Genomic DNA, 19,266 nt, shown 5'->3' on the forward strand with positions numbered 1-19,266 from the left:
CTCTAAAGTATGTAGATTATGAGAATCTTAAAGATAGTTTTTATAGAGTCTTTAAAATTTTACATACATAAACATATATTAAAGTACACGTACAAATATGATGAATTTGAAATTTAAATTTGAATCAGTCTGTGCATTTATTTTTTCTTATTAATATAAAAATTAAAAAAGTTTAAGACTCACTCAAGGTTAATATGATTAATAAAATATTAAGAAAGAATTAATAAAACAACTTTTCAAGGGTAATAAATAGAAGAGCAAATATACAGCTTAAATAATTATAATCTTCATAATCGATCTAATTTTATTACACTTTATATATATTTTGTATTTATTTTTAGTGAAGTCTTTTCATTATATTAAATAAACGAGACTATACTTAACAAATAAAGTATATTTATGCCGTCTCGGATGTTTATCTGAATTCAGTTATATGCTGGATAAACGTCGGTTTCTTTCTAAAGTAACTTACAAGGTACTTGATTTTTAGTTTTTATTTCAGTACTTGCGCTGTTACAGTAAGCCAAGATGGATCGGTAACCGTCTGATCTCACGACTTAAACGGCGGGCTCTTAGCAACTCGCGGATATAGAAACTCGCTTTCTATTATCCGGTCGCGCTGAGATTTTGCCCCCGGGGGCGACGTCATTCGGAAATTGGAAAATATATCTTCCCGGCAAAAAGGTCAACTCGATACACCGGCTCTGTACAGGGAGGGATTTTTCTGGGAAGCTGCTTACGACCGTTACGTCTGATTTATCGCGTGTGCGCCGCGCTTTACCGCGTTTTACCATGGCCGAGCCGATGAAATTAAGTATCTCGCGATAAGTTCCTTCCCTCACTCGATACCTCCGTCGATGCTTTATTCACCTTCGTCCGTTTACTATGCCGTTCTTTGGACTCTATAGGGCGTGCGGAATTCTTATACACAAGAGACCGGGTTGCCATTACGGAGTTTAAGATCGCTTTTGAGAGAAACCGATATAATAACAAAGACTTTCAGGAGTATGAAGGAACACGAAAATACTTTTTTTTTCCTCATTTTTGCTTTGAATAGAAATTTATCGGCGAAAATACAGAGGTTCATCATTCAATATACATATATAGATGTGTCTGCTACATACAAGAAATAAAATGCAATATACTATGATACATAGTGATGGTTATCATGCTCAGAAACTTTCATCTACTATACCGAACTATTACATGGATATGTAGTATCATAATAGTGATCTAGAAGTATTTTTCTACCTCTGTAGTATAGATATTTAGCATTTTTTGCTTTGTGTTGATTTCATACTTGATATATTTTTGATTTCTAAAAATTTATATTATATATGTAAGGCATTATGTATAGAGAAAAATGAGAATATTTCTGTATTCTTGTTGTTTTTATTATATATCCTTGCATTATTTTAAATTTTAAATAGAATATAGAATTTTATATATATATATATATATATATATATATATATATATATACATAGTAAATATAAAGATAAAATAAAATAAATTAATTAAAATAATAGAAGAGTAATAGAGAGTAATAATAGAGTAGCATATAAAAAATATACGGATTTACTACAAAAGTATATATGCAGCTGAAAAAAATGTATGTTCAATTGTACGTGCGTATACTTTTGTAATAAATCTTCAAATAAGGATTCTGCTAAAGTAAAATTTACTTGAAATTGAATAAAGGAAAAAGTTTTGTAATTTGCCTCTGAAACTTATTTCGTGACAATTGCAAGATTTTCAGGCGCTTATAGGTTGCAACGCCTAAGGCAGTTCGTTGAACAAAGATCAACTTCAATTACACAAAGAATCTATATACAAAAGCAAACGCGAGAGAAACTTGCGAAATTCGATGTTTTAAATTTCCAGACGTCTTCAGATTTTCAGTGAAGCAAAAAAAAATTTATTGTAAAACTCTCGCCCTTCCATTTCAGAAAAGTTTGAACATTTATGCACTATATTTTATAAAAAATTTGTAATTATTTTTTTCTTTAAGAGAGAGAGAGAGAGAATGTGTACACAAAATTTTGATATTTTCACATTTATTGCACGTTAATACGATGTAATAAATCTTTACTAAATATGCACGAGAGATTGATGATGTTGAGAGTACAATTATATTTACAGCCATTATCATGGAATTAATTCAACGTGAAGATTGTTACGCAACCGGGTTATTGATTAAAATGTAGGTTATTTTCGAAACTGTAAATCGCGATGATTATAATTTGTTCGATTTTCGCGAACATTCCGGATTGTTTCGTGAAAATTTTCCAAACTAACCAGCATCTAAATGTGAATTTAATTTTAGAAAATACTCAAAGTTAACGGTTGCACAACTTGTGCATTAAATGAATTCCACCGGTTAATTTCAAAACTGCTGCAAAGACTATCCGATTATAAACTTTACCTTTTGTCGATTGCGGACGCGATTGGGTTCTATTTCAATTGCGTTGCACACTTATCTGCTCTCGCTACGTTGATCCGGAAACTATAAAAACTCATGCGCATAGATTGAAAAGGGTTTATCGAGGTATCTCCGCTAAAATACGGAGATACGAATGATACGATATTGCAGCTCTGACAAATCGACCGATATTGATGAATACAACCCCCGTGTTGCAATATCAAGATTCCCGTACATTTTCCGAAAACTCTCTGCAAACATAATCTGTGCGCTTGTATGACTATTTGTCACAATCGTTTATCGTAGACATGTTCGTGATCATGTTATCTGATCCAAAAAAAAAATCATTTCGGATACGTTAAAAAGCAGTGAATTTAAAATTAAAGATTCAATTTGTAATCCTTTATCTTCTTGCAACATTTAAAAAAACCATTAGTTTAAATCGATCAAATGAATTATTTTTAATTCTTAACTTGGAAAGTTTTGCTGCCATTTTTTTTCATTAATTTATTATGTTTATATAATAATATCTCAAAATCATTAAATGTCTTTTTAATAGATTTTTTGGTTAATTTGGAATTAATTTTTTCTTAATAAGGAAATGCGTATTCTTTGTAAAAATTATACGTAATTCCTACGAACATTCTTTTTCTTTTGCATCAAATACTTTTTTCTTTTATCATATTTCATCTTTAACATGTGGCGTATTCAAGCGTATCGGATAAACGTCGATAAAAGCAGAGAATGTTTTTGTGTGCTGTTTAACAAGATGTCAGGAAATACCCTCATTTGTAGGAGATTTCTTTATGTTGTCGTCTTATACGCATAATGGCAGTGTTGCAATATGCAAAAAATTCTATCGCTTATTTTTATATATTTTATCTCATGTTTTTAAAATATTAGTGCGAAATAAATATAGAACAAAAAAATTTATTAAATATAAAATAGAAACAAATAAGTTGAGGTACAATAAAAAGACACATTATTTGTTTAAAAAATTAATGAAAGCACTATAATAACATGGAAAATATGTAATTTTTTTATAAATGTTTATATATATGAATCGATAAATAGAAAATACACAATCCAATGATATTATATTCATATAGTATAATAAATTAATAAGCTTGATATATATACATAATTATAAATTTATATAGTATATGGTGTTGATATCATAAGCAGAAAGTAATATTGAATTTTCGTGTAATCGGTTAAATAATTGATACAATCAATAGTCATCTATCTTTCTTTTTTTATACATATATATTAAAATAGAAAAAGAAATCTTCATTTCTCACTCTCTCTTTCTTTCTCGTAAATACTAGTTAGTAATTATTTTCCATGATTACACGAATAAGTAATCAATTGTGTCTCACGATCGACAACTTTCTTTTCCAGGAATATCGCGTACAATTGATCCGATAGTACAGATTTCGTTTCTTTCTTTTCGCGGTAGGTCAGGACAGGAAATGATCCGTGGAAGGTCATAGGACCAATAAATTTTCGCGAATTTTCACACGCGGTTAGAATCTTGGAAAAGAGAAGGAATTGTTCCCAAAGTAGGCCAAGGATTTAGTCGATATAGAATCCTATTCAAGTTAGAAGCCCATCCTCACGTAGCAATGCCTTTGTGTATAGTAACACAAGTTTCTCTGAAACCGAAACCATATCGTCGCCGATATCGCGGTATTGAAAAGCTACCTGATAATGTGAGACATCGAATAGCAAAATGTCGATTATATAAGATATACAATGTTAATTGTATTAACTCGAAATTCTGTACAATAGAATTGTTAGTTTACGTAATGTTATACATGATGATATTAATTTCTAATTTCTCAACTTTGTGACATGCAATCTTCACACTACTTTACGAAGTGGACTTTAGTTTCATAACTTTGACTTTTTGACTCTCTCTTTCTCTCTCTTAAAATTGTTTATTTAGGTGATCATTTAATAATAATAATTATAATGATGCAATTAAATTTTGATCATTATGTGACACTTCAATTTCGTATGATGACCACAATCTAATTATAGTAACTAAAATAAATGGTGTATAAATAATCGAATCAAGATAAATGAGAGATTTTTGAAAAAAGAAAATCACGAGGGGTAAACCGCTGATCAAAATTATGTACACTAATGCCTACTAATGCCCAATTCCTGGGCACTGCTAAATTTTTAAAATTTAATAATTTAAATTTTAATAAATTTAAAATTATTGGGAAATTATTTGGAAGAAAAGACTTAATAATACTTTAATAACGTCCATAATACGCATTGATACTTCAATAAAACCTAATAATGCCCAAGTAATGCCCAAGCAATGCCCAGTAATGCCTCAAATCTGTACACCGCAATGCCCTCAGCGGTTTATCCCTCGGAAAATCATGACACTAAATTCCATGTCACGAATTATGATAAAGATAATTTTTTCGTCTTCTCTACTATATATGTATATTTATATATGTGCATGTATAGATAAGGGATTTTGGATATATATATCCTTAATCTCTCATCTTTTTAATACATCCAGAAAATTCATTAATAAATATTATTTTATATGAGACGCAAAAAAGATAATTATGAATTTTTGAGCATATATGCAAATCCGCGTGAATATTTCAAGCGAAGCAGAGCTCTTCTAAATCCTGACTTTTAACAAATTATTCTTTTTTATGGTAGAGGACATTAAAAATTCTACTTGCATTTTCTCGCATAAAATGCGGAAAAAATTAGCGAAATTTTTTCAGGTTTATATGTATATATAAATTTTTGATGTACATATTATTTTTAAATCTTTTAACTGTATGACAAACTATGTTTCCTATCGTGAAGCTCTCAAAGAATGTCGTAATACTTGCATTTTTTGATATAAAATGCAGGAACAATCGAGGAATTTTCTCTATATATGAATGTACGCGTAAGTATTTTTAAATATACAGAGCTTTTCCAAGCCTTGATTTTTAGAAAATTATATTTTTTTATAATTATATTGTATTATTAAAAAAAAAAAATACTTGTATTTTTGCCATTGTTTTATTTTTTGGCACAAAATACAGAAATAACCACTACAAATTTTTAACTATACATACACAAATATAGCGAAAAAAAGATTAAAGCATGCTCTTTCAAATCTGATTCTTACAATTAGCAAAATATTTATTTATATACATATATTTGATATTACTTTTAAAAATTAATATTATCTTGAAATTATAAAATAAATAATATAATATTTACTTGATATAATATATAAGAGCCAAGTTGTAATGTATGTATATGTCATTAATGTGTAAAATGAAAATATATTAAAGTTAACGTAGTATTGTAAAATAATTAATATCTCAGCAAATATTCATTTTGCATAATTAGAAATTTTTTATTCTTACTTTAAATATCATTTAAATATTATTTAATAAAAAGATTAATATAACTTTTGAAAACTAATTTTTTTTTACGCATATAAAGAATTGTAATAAATTAAAAATAAAAAATCTTTAGTTATTATATCTATATATATAATCTTAATATATGATTATACTATAAATTTTAATGTTGAATAATATTTAATATATGTATATTTAAATAACAACATTATTTTATTATAAATTTTTTAAATAATTTAAAATCTAATAAAATCTCGTATGTTTTATATTTCACAATAATTTAAAATACAGTACTACTATAGAGACCAACAAGCTATTATTTTTATAAATAACAATTAATAAATAAAATAAGTTATATATATCGTTTACTTCATGTCGTTGTTTTGCCATCGTCCGATGTCTCTAGAGATCTCGTCTTCTTTTGGTTAGCTTTGATTCCTTCTTCATGTCATCGCTCACTCACTCGCGAAAGTAATTATAATATGTGTTTGTACTAATCGACAAAATTCGATGATCGTACGACACTTTACATGGCACTGTTGACGTCATTTATGACAGAAAAACGGTACGATTACATATGCTACGCACAATAATACGAGTACGTTTATTAAAATCAAGCTGCCGAATTCACGCGATACTTGTCTCTCGCGGCACTGTTCATAACTAATACATCTTCCTAAATCCCTCGGTCGATATTTATCACGTTATACAATCGATAATCGATAGAGTGAATCTCTGCTTGAAAATTAAATCGAGTAATACCGACAAAAAATGGCATGATCGAAATTTAATATTGCAATCGCGCGATGGATTTTCCAAAGCAAAAATACCGCGCAAAACACATGTATCATTACTTGAATCACAGAGTCGCGTGCGCGATGATCTTAATTGCCGTTTATTGCAAACAATTCATCAATAATCGTTTATCAATAATTAATTGTAACAATTACCGGGGATTTCGAAAGATAATGTATGATATATGCGAAGGTACCTGTTCACTTGCGTCACGCCGCGCGAATAAGATTATTATGTGCGTCACCGATCTTGTGACGTCAGCACGCGTTGTGTTACGTTAACCTTGACAACAGGGCATTTGCGCGGCTATGTTCACTATGATAACAAGACATTTGTGCGACGCGATTCGAGTTGAACAGTCGACGTTATTTTTGGCATATATCATATATTATCTAATCGCGATCACTTCTCTGTAATTATTACAATTATTGGTTTAATCGTTTGATTAATTGTCGCAATAAATGACACGTAAGATTATCGCGTGTTGCTATTTGATTCGATAGTGAAAAAGCATGATATATCGATTATTTATATCTTTATTAATAATACAGATATATTATTGCTAATATAAGTACATAATACGGGTATTTCGTTTTGGAAACTTATTAGAATTGTAATATTGTTTCGATTACAATTTTTTGGCGATTTATGGCGTTTTAATGTTTGATTAGAGGTTATCTTTATTAATTTCACTATTTATTCATTTACGTTGAATATATGGAGTAGTAAGATTATTTTAAAATATGAAAATATTTATTAGTGTAACAGAAATAATATCCCCGAGCAACGCGTGAAGTTGATTGATTGCTTATTTTTCGTGTCAAACGTATTATTGTGCGTGACGGTAATGTTCGCATTGTTCTTTCGTCATAATTTAATAAAGTTACATTAAATGTGACTACATCGATTAATGTCAAGAGTGTCATGTAAAATATCGCGTAATTGAATTTTGACAATTAACACACGCGTTATAAGTATTTTCGCGAGTGAGTGATGAAAAAATAATCAAAGATGATCAAGAGAGGGCTTCAGAATTCATCAAGGCATTAGATTGTGGAAAAATTGGAGGTAAGCAATTTATAATTTATTTAATGTATTATTTGTTACTTGCACAAGCTATATTAAAAAGAATAATTCAAGAAGAAAAAAATCAGGAAATCTAAGAAAGCTCGCTATAATAAATTTTATTTGCGAATATTTGGAGTTTACTAAAGTTTTTATTTTTTAAATATTTAAAATCGTAATTCGCACTTGTCAAATTTAAATATTTAAAATATTTAAAATATTTAAATTTGACAAGTGCGAATTACGAATATATAATAAGATCTTTTTGTTGTGCTCATTGGCCGATCAAGGCCACAATTGAAGTGTCCTTGTATTTGTTCGCGAAGCTTAATGATCATTAGATCCAGACAGTGATCACAGGATGTATACGAATAATACTATAGAGTAGTTTCCGCGCCGAGATCGAACGATTCCCATTACATTACCTGCGAGTGCAATCGAGTTCTACTGGTAGGTAAATGGTGCGCGCAATTATTGTCATCAGAGCAGCAAATGCAATTTCGAAACGTTATAGGATATAGCGAGACATTCCTTCCTTTTACTCATCAATTCATCGGCCATTATCCATCACGTATAACTAGAATATTTTTTAATTTTATTTTTTGAAATAAATATTACTAAATATTTTATGTATTTTATTCTATTATAATAATTAATCTTAATAATTCTAAGTTTTTCAATTATTCTTTATATTCTTCCAAAAGCAGTTTGTCTTTTCGCAATGATTCATCAGAATAAGATATATATATATATATATATATACTTTTAACAATTCCGTATTTTTACACGTATAATTTTATTTACTGTTGTTCGCTCATTATTTAGATTTTTATTCTTCGTAATTTTTTACACATCACTTATTTTGTGACCAATTCATCTAGAGATAATAAACTTGTGTTGTCTCTTTTAGTGGAAATTGCAACAGACTTAACGGGCGCACTTAATTTTCCTTAATTGCATTCTTATCTATTAAGATCGGCAATTCGATTTGGCGCAACAGAAGTTTCTTCGAATCTTTTACGCGATACAATCTCTGTTTTCCGCTTTACCCGCAGGACTTAATTTCATAACGACGAGAATATTTCTATCTTATTTCTGCCGAGTATTTCGATGCATCCCATCCCGGTCGCAATGTCCATTCTCAAAGTTTTCCGAAGCGCGGAGCTTATTTCTATTTCACGTCGTTCCGCCGAACTATTTTGCTCCGACAGGGATTTCTTGCGTGAGAAGAAAGAACACCATCCAACTTTCATTGTAATGCGACGAGTCGCCGCAATATGTTAGGAAAGTAATTTCTAAAGTAGAAACGCGTTACTCCGGCGAAATAGCGTGTGTACACGTGTGTAAATCGAGCACATGTACAAGACAATTACAAGACAATCGGTGTTAAGGATATTCCTTTAGAGAGCGGTACACAGGATACATCTCCGCGCGCTTCAATTCAATTTTAGGACCGCAATTATGTTTTCTCGATTCCGAAATATTGACCGCGCATGAAACGTTACATTAAAGACAATCACGGTATCGCTGCTAAATCACGCGTCACTCGATGTCAAATCTGATTTAGTGACCTCAATCTGTTCCGTTTACGATAATTACGCGTAGTTTGATTAGTGCATCATTGATCAGACCAAATGAAGCGGCCTAAAATTAATGCAAGTCATTTGCGAACTAAAGGCATCGAAGGCACGTTCATTAACCAAATCCCTTATTTAACAAAAATTGCTAGATAAATTGCAAAGTTAAGGGTGCATGCTATTCAATATATATATATATATAATATTATATAATAATTAATAAATATATATACATAATATACTAAGTTATATAATATAATAAATAAGTAATATTATATAAGTTATATTATATAATAAATATATGTAATATTTATTTATAACACAATTTTTTTTATCTTAATTATCGACTTTGCAATTTATTTAATAATTTTTGTTAAATAAGAAACTAGATTTTGATTAACTTTAATGATTCGTAATCAATTTTTTGAATATAAATTTAAAAAAATTTATATAGATTAATACACACATATTATATATTATATTTAAGATTTGATGTATATATAGTCTAAATCAAGATATAAAAATTACATAATATATATTAGTTTAAATTTGTTTAATTTACTTTCAAAAGATTGATCACGAATCATTAAAGCATCGGATGAATTAAAGGGCTAAAATTACAGACGAGTATTTTGCCAATCTTTATTTCTCGTATCTCTCCTTCTTTAATTAACGAACTTGTTGCTAATACGGATTGATTGCCTGTGCAGATGTTAATTTAGCTCCGATTGGAACCGTTTAACTTTTAATTAGAATTCGAAATGGCGCGAGCAATCGTGTGCGCGCGTTCGTGATTACCAACGCGATTATCCATTTCCGGTATGAACGACGGGTGCATTGGATCGACGAATTAACTTTTGCATGAGTTCATCAGCTATATATATATACATACATATATATATATATATATATATATATATATATATATATATAATGTACGGACCGAATCGTGAATCAAGCAACTACAAATCATTAAAATAGGAACAGCGGGTGCATCGTTCGTAATCGGCGTTGAGTTAACTATAATTATGTCCGACCGAGCCGGTAATTAATTCTAAAGTGAGAGACGATTAATCATCTCGTGGTTATGCCGCGCGATGCAATATTTTACTCAACCTTCCGACAAATATTTCCTCTACTCCTTCACGGAGCCGGAAAATCCAGGCAAACATTCGTGATTGCATTTATTTTTTGCGATCTTTATAAAATGCATCACTTGCGCTTTTTAATCACATAATACGTGCTTTGGCAAGAGGTATTCTTTTGACGAAAAACTTTATACTTACAGGTTAAACAATATTAAAATATCTTTCTAACAGAAATTCTCTTTTTCCTTCTTTTTTTCTCAACGAAACTCGTTACTTACAAGAAAGAAAGCTTATTATAAAATTCACAAGATTTTTAAAATTTTTTAATATAGAGGCCTAGCATATGACTCTTTAGCCCATTATAATTGTTTTTTACTATTTTGATAACAGAGGAGAATCTTATTACATTCATTTTTAATTTTTTAAAATTATAGTTAAGTAAATATACGTAAATATACACTTGTCGTATCCTAAAAATATCATTTATTATCTTTGTGTACAAATACATTCAATTAATTCAAAACAAATTAAACAAGATACTTATATTACTTTGTTTTTAACTTGTTTATACGATGAAAAAAGTTTCGGGAAAGCTAATATCGAATCACTCCTCTGATTTAAACGCAAAAATATGATGCAATTGTTTATTTGACTGTGATAATTTGAAATGATTTTAACGGATTTTAATTTTAACTATCCCAACCGTAAATCAAGAAAATAATATTTATGTACAACAAGATTTATTTATCGTTTGTGAACACATAGCATATGGTATCATTTAAACGATGACTTCGTAGTGATAGTTCAGATATGGCTTGGCGCCAACAAAGTCATATCTCTCTCCGAAAACCTGGCGCGCGATGTGAATCGGCTTGTACATATATTTAAACTATTCGTAAACGATATGTGGACAATTATCTATCGGATAAAAAAGAGGTAAAGTTTGCCATATCAAAAATGTTGAAAGTAATGTTTAAATTGAATAAAATGTGTGCATGTATGCATATGTGTGTAAGAGAGAGAGGAAGAGAGAGAGAGAGAGAGAGAGAGAGAGAGAGAGAGAGAGAGAGAATTTCGCGCTCTATATTTAATGATGATTTTTTTACTTAGTTTACATTTTTCAGCTATAATCGCCGAAATTTATTTAAAAATGTTCCGATAGTTTAATAAAAACCGAAGCAATATCAAATTTTAAAATAACTTTCTCAACATAATCCGTTGATAGAAATAATTGAAAATTAAAAATTAATGCCAAATTACTCGAAGCTTTGAATAAAATAACAAGAACTTTTCTGCGCTCGTTAAAGGAAACGCTTAATATTGTAACGTTAACAATATCTTTATACATCAAATTTGGATTATTTATGCATACATAATTTCATTCGTTTTTTTTAATACTTTTTTACCGACTTACTTTTTAAAATTAATTCCGATCTGAGTAGAAATTATCTCGACAGTTCTCGCGATTATTACTGTTACATATAAATAAATAGGCTATGTTTATGTTCTTGTAATTTTATTTAGCTCGCGAAATTTCCTTCGTACAATGTTCTAAGTCTTCCTCTTTTCCACGGAGAACATTGATATCCAAGACATGTTGAGAGAGACAAAAAAAAGCCACGATGCGGAAAAGAGGGAGCCGAAAGGTAAAGAATAGCCTCATATTCGAGCAGTTCTGCAAAGCTGAACCAACCGTAATTTGAGCAAATTCTTTGACCTTCCAGAATCCATTGTCCATGTGCCTCATCACTACCGATGCTTAATTTTCCCCAAGTCTCCTGGTCCATACAAGTATTCACTGTAAAAATTGTTACTCATCGTCCCGAATTCTTTAAAGTCTAAATTCTACAAATTCCATCTCCAGATAACTTTAATGCACGTTCGTCTTTTATATCTACTCGTAATTATAATATGAATACGAATTATTGAGCAGTGTTTCATTCGTGAAGTGATATATATTCTTTAATTGTTTTCGATGTCATCTGTTACATAATTCCTTTTATAATTATTCTGATATTTTTTATAACTTATTTCATAAATAATAATATTTTTCTTTTTTTATTTTTAAAATTTTGCGACTATTTCAATTCGATTAATACTATTAATGATTAATGTCATTAAAAGAAAAAAAAAAAAATATATATATATATATATATATATATATATATATATATTTGTTTAATTTTTATCTTTTTGATTAAAAATTTCTCAGATCAATCTTTTGATATTATTTTATATGTTCACCTTGTTAATATAAATATTCGATATTTATTATTTGCTATTTTTATCTTATTTCTAGCATTTATTGTAATTTGTAAGCTACTTTGTTTTTTTTAAAACATGTAACTATATTGAATATATATTAATATAACAATTGCATAAGGAAAATTTTTTAAATAATATTCATAATGATGAATATTTTTGATTTTAATTTGTTTCAAATTTTCGCGTGATATTTCATAAATTTCCTTCCGAAACTGATCGCGTGAATCATTATTTCATGACTTTCACACACAAAAGCAGTAAAAAATGAGTCGATGATACTAATGGCACGACGATGGAGTAGAATACCGGAAGACGTTTATACGAGCGGCGGCAAACAATACCGGGCAATAAACCTAGCTTGGCACGATAAGAATTTAGGTAAAATTGCTCACGATAAAAAGATAGACATCTTTTTACCTGTCGGTGATTTGTCGCTGTGCATGGACGCCATTGTGCAATTTTGAAACTCGTAAGGCGATAAACGATTTATTGCATTACTGCAATGATAAAAAAAATGAAAAACAACAGGATAATGCGATATCAATTTAACGTCAATCACATCGAGTGCGATTGTTCGCTCAATGAGCGAGAATCGAAGATCAAAATTTTCACATAACACACGAACGATTTGTTATCCTTTTTCATTTTTTTAGAATACGGGATTGCGACGATTAAATTATTCCGTTCGTTGATACATATCTGCGAGAATATTTATGTAGAATATTTATGTAGAATATTGTAATGGCATTTGATTTGTGATTGATATATGTAAAATTTAATATTTTACATTTCTAAACTTTTACTTTTAAGTTTTCAAAAGTTTTATCTCTTGATGTTTTTTTCTCTAAAATTAATACTACAATATTTTTCTATTAATTTTATAGACAAATATATTACATAATAATATTAATTTCTCTCTCTCTCTCTTTCTCTTTCTCTTTCTCTATTCTTAAAATTCTAAAAAAAGGATAGAGTATATGCTGAAAAAAATAAAGATATTTTTCTTTAAATTATTTATTTAATTAGAATATAATTAATGTTGTTAATGTTACTACATAAAAATTATTATTATTATGCAAGATTTTATGTTTACTTAGGACAAAGTTGCGAATTGTTTTAATTTTGTGAAAATTGTTGTAGATAATATAATTACTTGAAAAGTTTATTTTTCAAGCATTATACAAAAGAGACTTATGGAATTAAAGAAGTTGTGTCATTCTATCTATTTCAGCAAATTCATTAAAAGTTTAAGTCCATCATTGTGAATATATAACCATAAAGCTTTTTGTTATAATGAAAAGTGAATCTATTCTACAGTCCCTTTATTCTTTATCATTGTCCGATGAACTTTTAATTAGCTGTATATATATTTCTCTCTATCTGTCTGCATAAAATCATTTTATACCCCTTGCGCGATGGACATAGTTGAAATGCGACTTAAAATAATAATTGATCAAAATAACTGTATGTATGACATGAACTGCAAATTGTCAGTACTCGATGCCAGCTTTTGATGCGCTGATTCCATGTTGATTTTAATCTTTTTCGAATGACCCATTTTATTTATTATAAAAATAACGCAGAATAAATAATATATTTTTGCCGATATTTTTCGAGGTGATATTCGTTTTCCTGCCGAGAGACCGTCATTTCACGAGTTAAAATACAATCACGTAGTATGCAGAAAATTTTCGAGCAACACACGAGCGTACAAAATAAAAAATAATTCGTGTTTATGCAAAATACGGCACAAGAGGAATGCAACGAGAAATATTTTAATAATTTTATAAATATATGTGTATATTAAAAAATGAGAGAGTATATATCGAGAAAGAGAGCAGGAAATTAACTAGTAATGAATCCTTGATGTTGTTTGTCAAAATGTAACAAATCACAACTAGGATTGATCCATAATCCCCAAATGCTGTGTGTGTATCATGTAAGATATTTACGTCAATGGATTCGTAAAAAAACACAATTAACATCGAATTACCTGTCGTATTTTCATCGAAATACATGTCGCATTGTAATAGTGAAAATATCATGGTTAAAAAGACTTCAACTGTACTAAACTTTTTCGTTAAAATTTAAATATCAGCTTTTAAAGAAAAAGTGAAAAAAAATTATGCGTTAATTTTGTCCAGGAGTATATATTATTATTTACAATGATGTGATTTTAAATCTAGGGTCGAAATTGCGTTACAAGAAACAAATCCGTTCAATATTAGGCATCCATCGTGTTGTTAAAATCGTTGACACGGAATCTAATGCACGTTGTTGCCAGACGCGTGGCTTGCTCCATTTCGAAGAGGCGGCGCAACCCGAGGCCGAATCGCATGGAATTCACTGTCGGATATCTATCGTTGAATCCAACTTTATCGGTTCGCACAAAGTCAGGCAGGCACTCACGTTAACCTAATCCTAGATTTACACGAAATCAACGAACGAAGCGAGTATAAAGCGACGGAATTTCTTGCTGTTAAAAAACCTATTGATCACGTACTTGCTTAAACCGATTGACAAAGCAAACACCAAGTTGAATTAATAAGTAACGCGAGTGGATGATTATAAATTTATGCGAAAAAATTTTTCCTTTTGACACTGTATGAAATATTATATATAAATATTTACTATCATTTTTAGAAATTAAACAATCTACTTTCAATTAGAAATATTAAGATAATTTCAATAAAAAATGTACTGAATTGGACATTTCTTTGTAGAACTAATTTGCTAGTCTGTTCTTAATTCTGATAACTCAGGCAAAAGGATAGCATGTCTTAAAAAAAAATATTTCTTATAAATTTATTTCTAACTCTTAAAATATATCGTTTATTAATCTATTGTTCCTATACAACTTGTTAGTCTAATTTGTTATAGAATGCTATTTATTACAGAAATTCTTTTTTTGACTATATTGATATTATATAATAAAGTAAAACAGAACCGATACAACGCATAATAAATAGCGACTTTTATAATCCAAGATGAACTATTTTTGCATGATTTCCGCGATCAGAATAAATATTGCCGTTTGAATTATGTATTTACTCCCTGGTGCATCAATTTGTACCGGGTGAATATATCGAATATCGATATCAAGGCAAGATTTATCAAACGCCAGCAGCATCGCTGAAAGTCAATTAGAATTCGTTCCATCGAGTGTCCAGGACATGTTGAAGTAGGAATCGGAGCTTTTATAGTTTCCTCTTCGACCATGACGAAATTTAACCCGTAATTCAATATCTCTAATACCTTCCAACCGACACGAGTTTCTTATTCGGCGCTCGTACGCGAAAAAGCACATAATTTGTCGCTACGAACCGGTAATTAGAATCCCAATAATTCGCGGATAAATGAACTTATCGACAAACTGTCGAATTTTTTTTACCTTTTTCCAACGTTCAAGATAGCGTTTTAATTTGGTGTGAATATATTCCTTTTTTAGCGACCAATTCGGCGTTTTAATTTAGTGTGAATATATTCTTTTTTAATGCCACCGTATGAAATGTGCATACAGGAAAATATCAAATATACATTAACACAATCGTCCATAAATTTGCGAATTTAGTTGTGATTTGACGAAACCAGAAGTGAATTCTAAATAAAATAGGTATAATTATCTCGCACGCGAAACTTGCATTTATTATCAAGAATAAAATTTCTTTCGTTTCCTTTTAATTTCACATTTTTCAATCGTACTCCAGTTCTTAGAAAATTTCTTCTCAAACGCGTATATATCGGAGATATATATCGGAGATTGTAAAAAGGAATGTTTGATATTCACCAAGGTTCGTTTTTATTTGCATTTCAACAACCGCTTCTCACATAGAATGTACACTCGTACGACACTCTCTCGCCCGATTTGTCGCAGCTTCGATTTCTCGTATGCTACTTGTTTCCGTTGGCGATGACTGCGCGGTCGCCAAGTCTCTCGGGAACGATCCCGCGGTTACGGACGACAGTTTGGCGGCACTTTTTCGCCGCGCTTCTCCATCCGGACTATTGTCTGTCATTCTATCCGGTCGTCCATCTGACATGACATTTCCGTCATGGGAATGTTGGACGAGGCAACAAAAACGGCATGTGGTTTTCCATTATGTGACAGCAATAACTGATCGACTGTCTCGGGAAATAATTAGTACTCTCGATTAATAAATGATTTGATATAAGTAAATCAATGATTTGACACGTAACATTACGAATTGTGTGTCAACTGTCAAATTATTTCTGTTCTAGTCTAGTATTCTTAGAAAGAGATTAAATATATTATTTAAATATTTTTCTCGTGTTAAAAAATTGAATATATTATTTATTATTGAATATATTATTTAAATATTTTTCTTGAGTTAAAAGAGAGGAAGAGTAAATAAAATATTACGATAACGTAAAAATGGATGAATTCAAAATAAAACGGGGCAAGATCACATAAAGGACTACACCAAGTGTAACTCACGCCTAGAAAACATGAATAAATGTGAACAGATATAAGAAATATTGAAAATATAGGTACGAAAGTTGGTGCGGTGTACTGATATCGATACGGAAAAATCGCGGAGTCCAGTGAATCCGGAGCAATAATCGGTCGCATCTATCACGTCCGATTTGCAACGTTCGATTTATTCAGATTTATTTTCGCGACGACCCTAGGCGGATTTCTCACGGATTTTCTCCGATTCTCCGTGCGTCGAAATATTCTCTTCCCGTTGCACCGCATCGTCGTCTAGTCGTCACCGATCTATTTATCGATTTCGGCCGATCGCGCGCGCAATTTCGCCGCGTGACAAGCGTAATTTCCGGCCGGGTTAAAACTCGCACGGTGCACCGCTTGGTCAAATTTCGGGAGAGAAACCGCGGCAATATATTATTGAATAGTAATGTCCATAATTAATACTTCTGTTACTCCACGTCCGACAATGGCCCGTGCGCATTGCTCCCATTTCATTAAATATCACGTAATTTATGCAGTGAGTTCCACCGTACATTATGGAGCGAATAAATTTGATTATTGCGTAGCGAACGTACATTTTTTCGATAAAGTGGTCACATTTTCTGAATTAAATATAACTTCTTCAAACACAGAAAACCGATTAATTTGTCGAATATTTTTGCATCAAAGGTCTCGCATAAAGATAGGGAGACAGCACGAGAATAAGCATTTAATTAAAAATGCATATTGTTAATTAAAATGAACGGTTAACAAGATAAAATAAAAATGATTTTGAATCTAGAATAATAATGAAGTGTAAAACAGTGGGTGTTTTTCTTTTTCCGAGCAATATGCAACCAGTGTAAAAAAATATTAACACGTTATTTAATGGTAAAAAATAGACATTCTCTTTATATTTTTTACCCACTACATATCTATCTAACAAACGCAGTTATCAGATGAAAAGTAGCCAACTATACAAAAATGCGACTGTTGAGTGTTCAAAGCGATAGTTCTGTTCAAGAATGAACAGAATGTACCAGAAATATCGAAAGTCGATAATTCAAACTGCTTGGAAAATGGATATCGGTATGAATAGGGTGTAAGTAGATAAAGCTTTTATCTGTATCATCGCATATCTAATAATTTTGTTCCTATGATAATCACCCAAGTCAGCAAAATTTTATGTATAATTTTACCTCACATGATATTGATAAAAACTTTAACATATTAATAGATTTTTATTGTTTACTTATAATTAATCATTATTAATAAACATTTATTGTTAATAATAATTTTTAAACACATATTATACGTTAAGTTTCAACTTTATTAATCACGTAAAACTTATTTAAAATATCAATAATAGTAATTATTTTTGAGCAAGAATAATCCAATATTGAAAGCGCGAAAATCATGGCTCGAATAATCAAGCACAGATATCGGATAATTCGTTTTGTTGGTAATTATTGCCAGCTCTCAATCTCGGATCAGCCAATTAGAATGATTTACCATTTCGGGAACTGCGGCTGTCCATTGCACCCTCGCAAGTATAAGCAGAATTACATACACGAGTATTTGTTTCATACGTTTCCGACACGCAAATACATAATGGCATTTCAAAAGGATTGTTTGCTCGACTAGGTGACAGCATATATTTAATGGCGAATTTAAACGTTGCACCGTTGCTTTGTGCGGTTGCACACCGTTATAATTTATCCTAACAAAGAACTCTCTCATTTGGCGAACGTTTTAGGATGACGCGTCCGTTCGCTGTAACGCCGAATGCGATTGTTCCGGAAAATGCGCACTATTAAATCGGGCTTGGAACGAGCCAACGGATACGAGCCAACCGATACAATGCGGAGTGTTTTAGTTATTCAGCCAGCAGTTTCATTTTTCTACTGCTAAATGCACTTGCGTCAAAATGATTTTTGCAAACGCGATACGCAAAATGATACGACATGCATATTTTCTGCTTTCGCGCTACTGTTTTCGCGCGTGTTTCATACCTTCTGGTATCATATCGAGCAAAAATGTCGCGTTTTATCTGCGCGCTATTTTAATTGCCATACGCACTACAGAGTGTATCAATAAATTTCAATTTTAACTAATAATTTTTCATAGCCAGCAGCGATAAGAATAACGATATTTTTGTGAAGATAATATAACGCTTCTCGAATTTAATCGTGCAATTATTTTCAAAAAATTATTACACAGCGCGAATAAA

The 19,266-nt window shown here is 30.5% G+C and overlaps 1 protein-coding gene and 1 long non-coding RNA gene across 9 annotated transcripts in view; one reads left to right on the forward strand and one right to left on the reverse strand.

The window, feature by feature from the left end:
* LOC145971467 (uncharacterized) overlaps window positions 1–6,424 on the reverse strand; it is a 107,882-nt gene extending 101,458 nt beyond the window's left edge. Inside the window, exon 1 of the long non-coding RNA XR_014438886.1 lies at window positions 6,187–6,424. This is a non-coding gene — a long non-coding RNA (uncharacterized LOC145971467). The remainder of the gene's footprint in view (window positions 1–6,186) is intronic.
* Window positions 1–19,266, forward strand: part of Kair1d (Kainate-type ionotropic glutamate receptor subunit 1D) — a 396,680-nt gene that overhangs the window by 232,390 nt on the left and 145,024 nt on the right. For 5 of the 8 annotated variants that reach the window (XM_083099137.1, XM_083099136.1, XM_083099134.1 and 2 more), the window contains exon 1: window positions 6,959–7,680. The exons of the other annotated variants lie outside the window; for them this stretch is intronic. The gene's annotated coding sequence lies outside the window, so the exon portion shown is untranslated. Of the gene's footprint in view, window positions 1–6,958; window positions 7,681–19,266 lie in introns of those variants that run through there. 8 annotated transcript variants of the gene reach the window in all.

This window comes from Camponotus vicinus, unplaced genomic scaffold (genome assembly GCF_025532165.1).
Source record: "Camponotus vicinus isolate PSW18456_S1 unplaced genomic scaffold, iyCamVici1.0 SCAF_5, whole genome shotgun sequence".
Lineage (NCBI taxonomy): Eukaryota > Metazoa > Arthropoda > Insecta > Hymenoptera > Formicidae > Camponotus > Camponotus vicinus.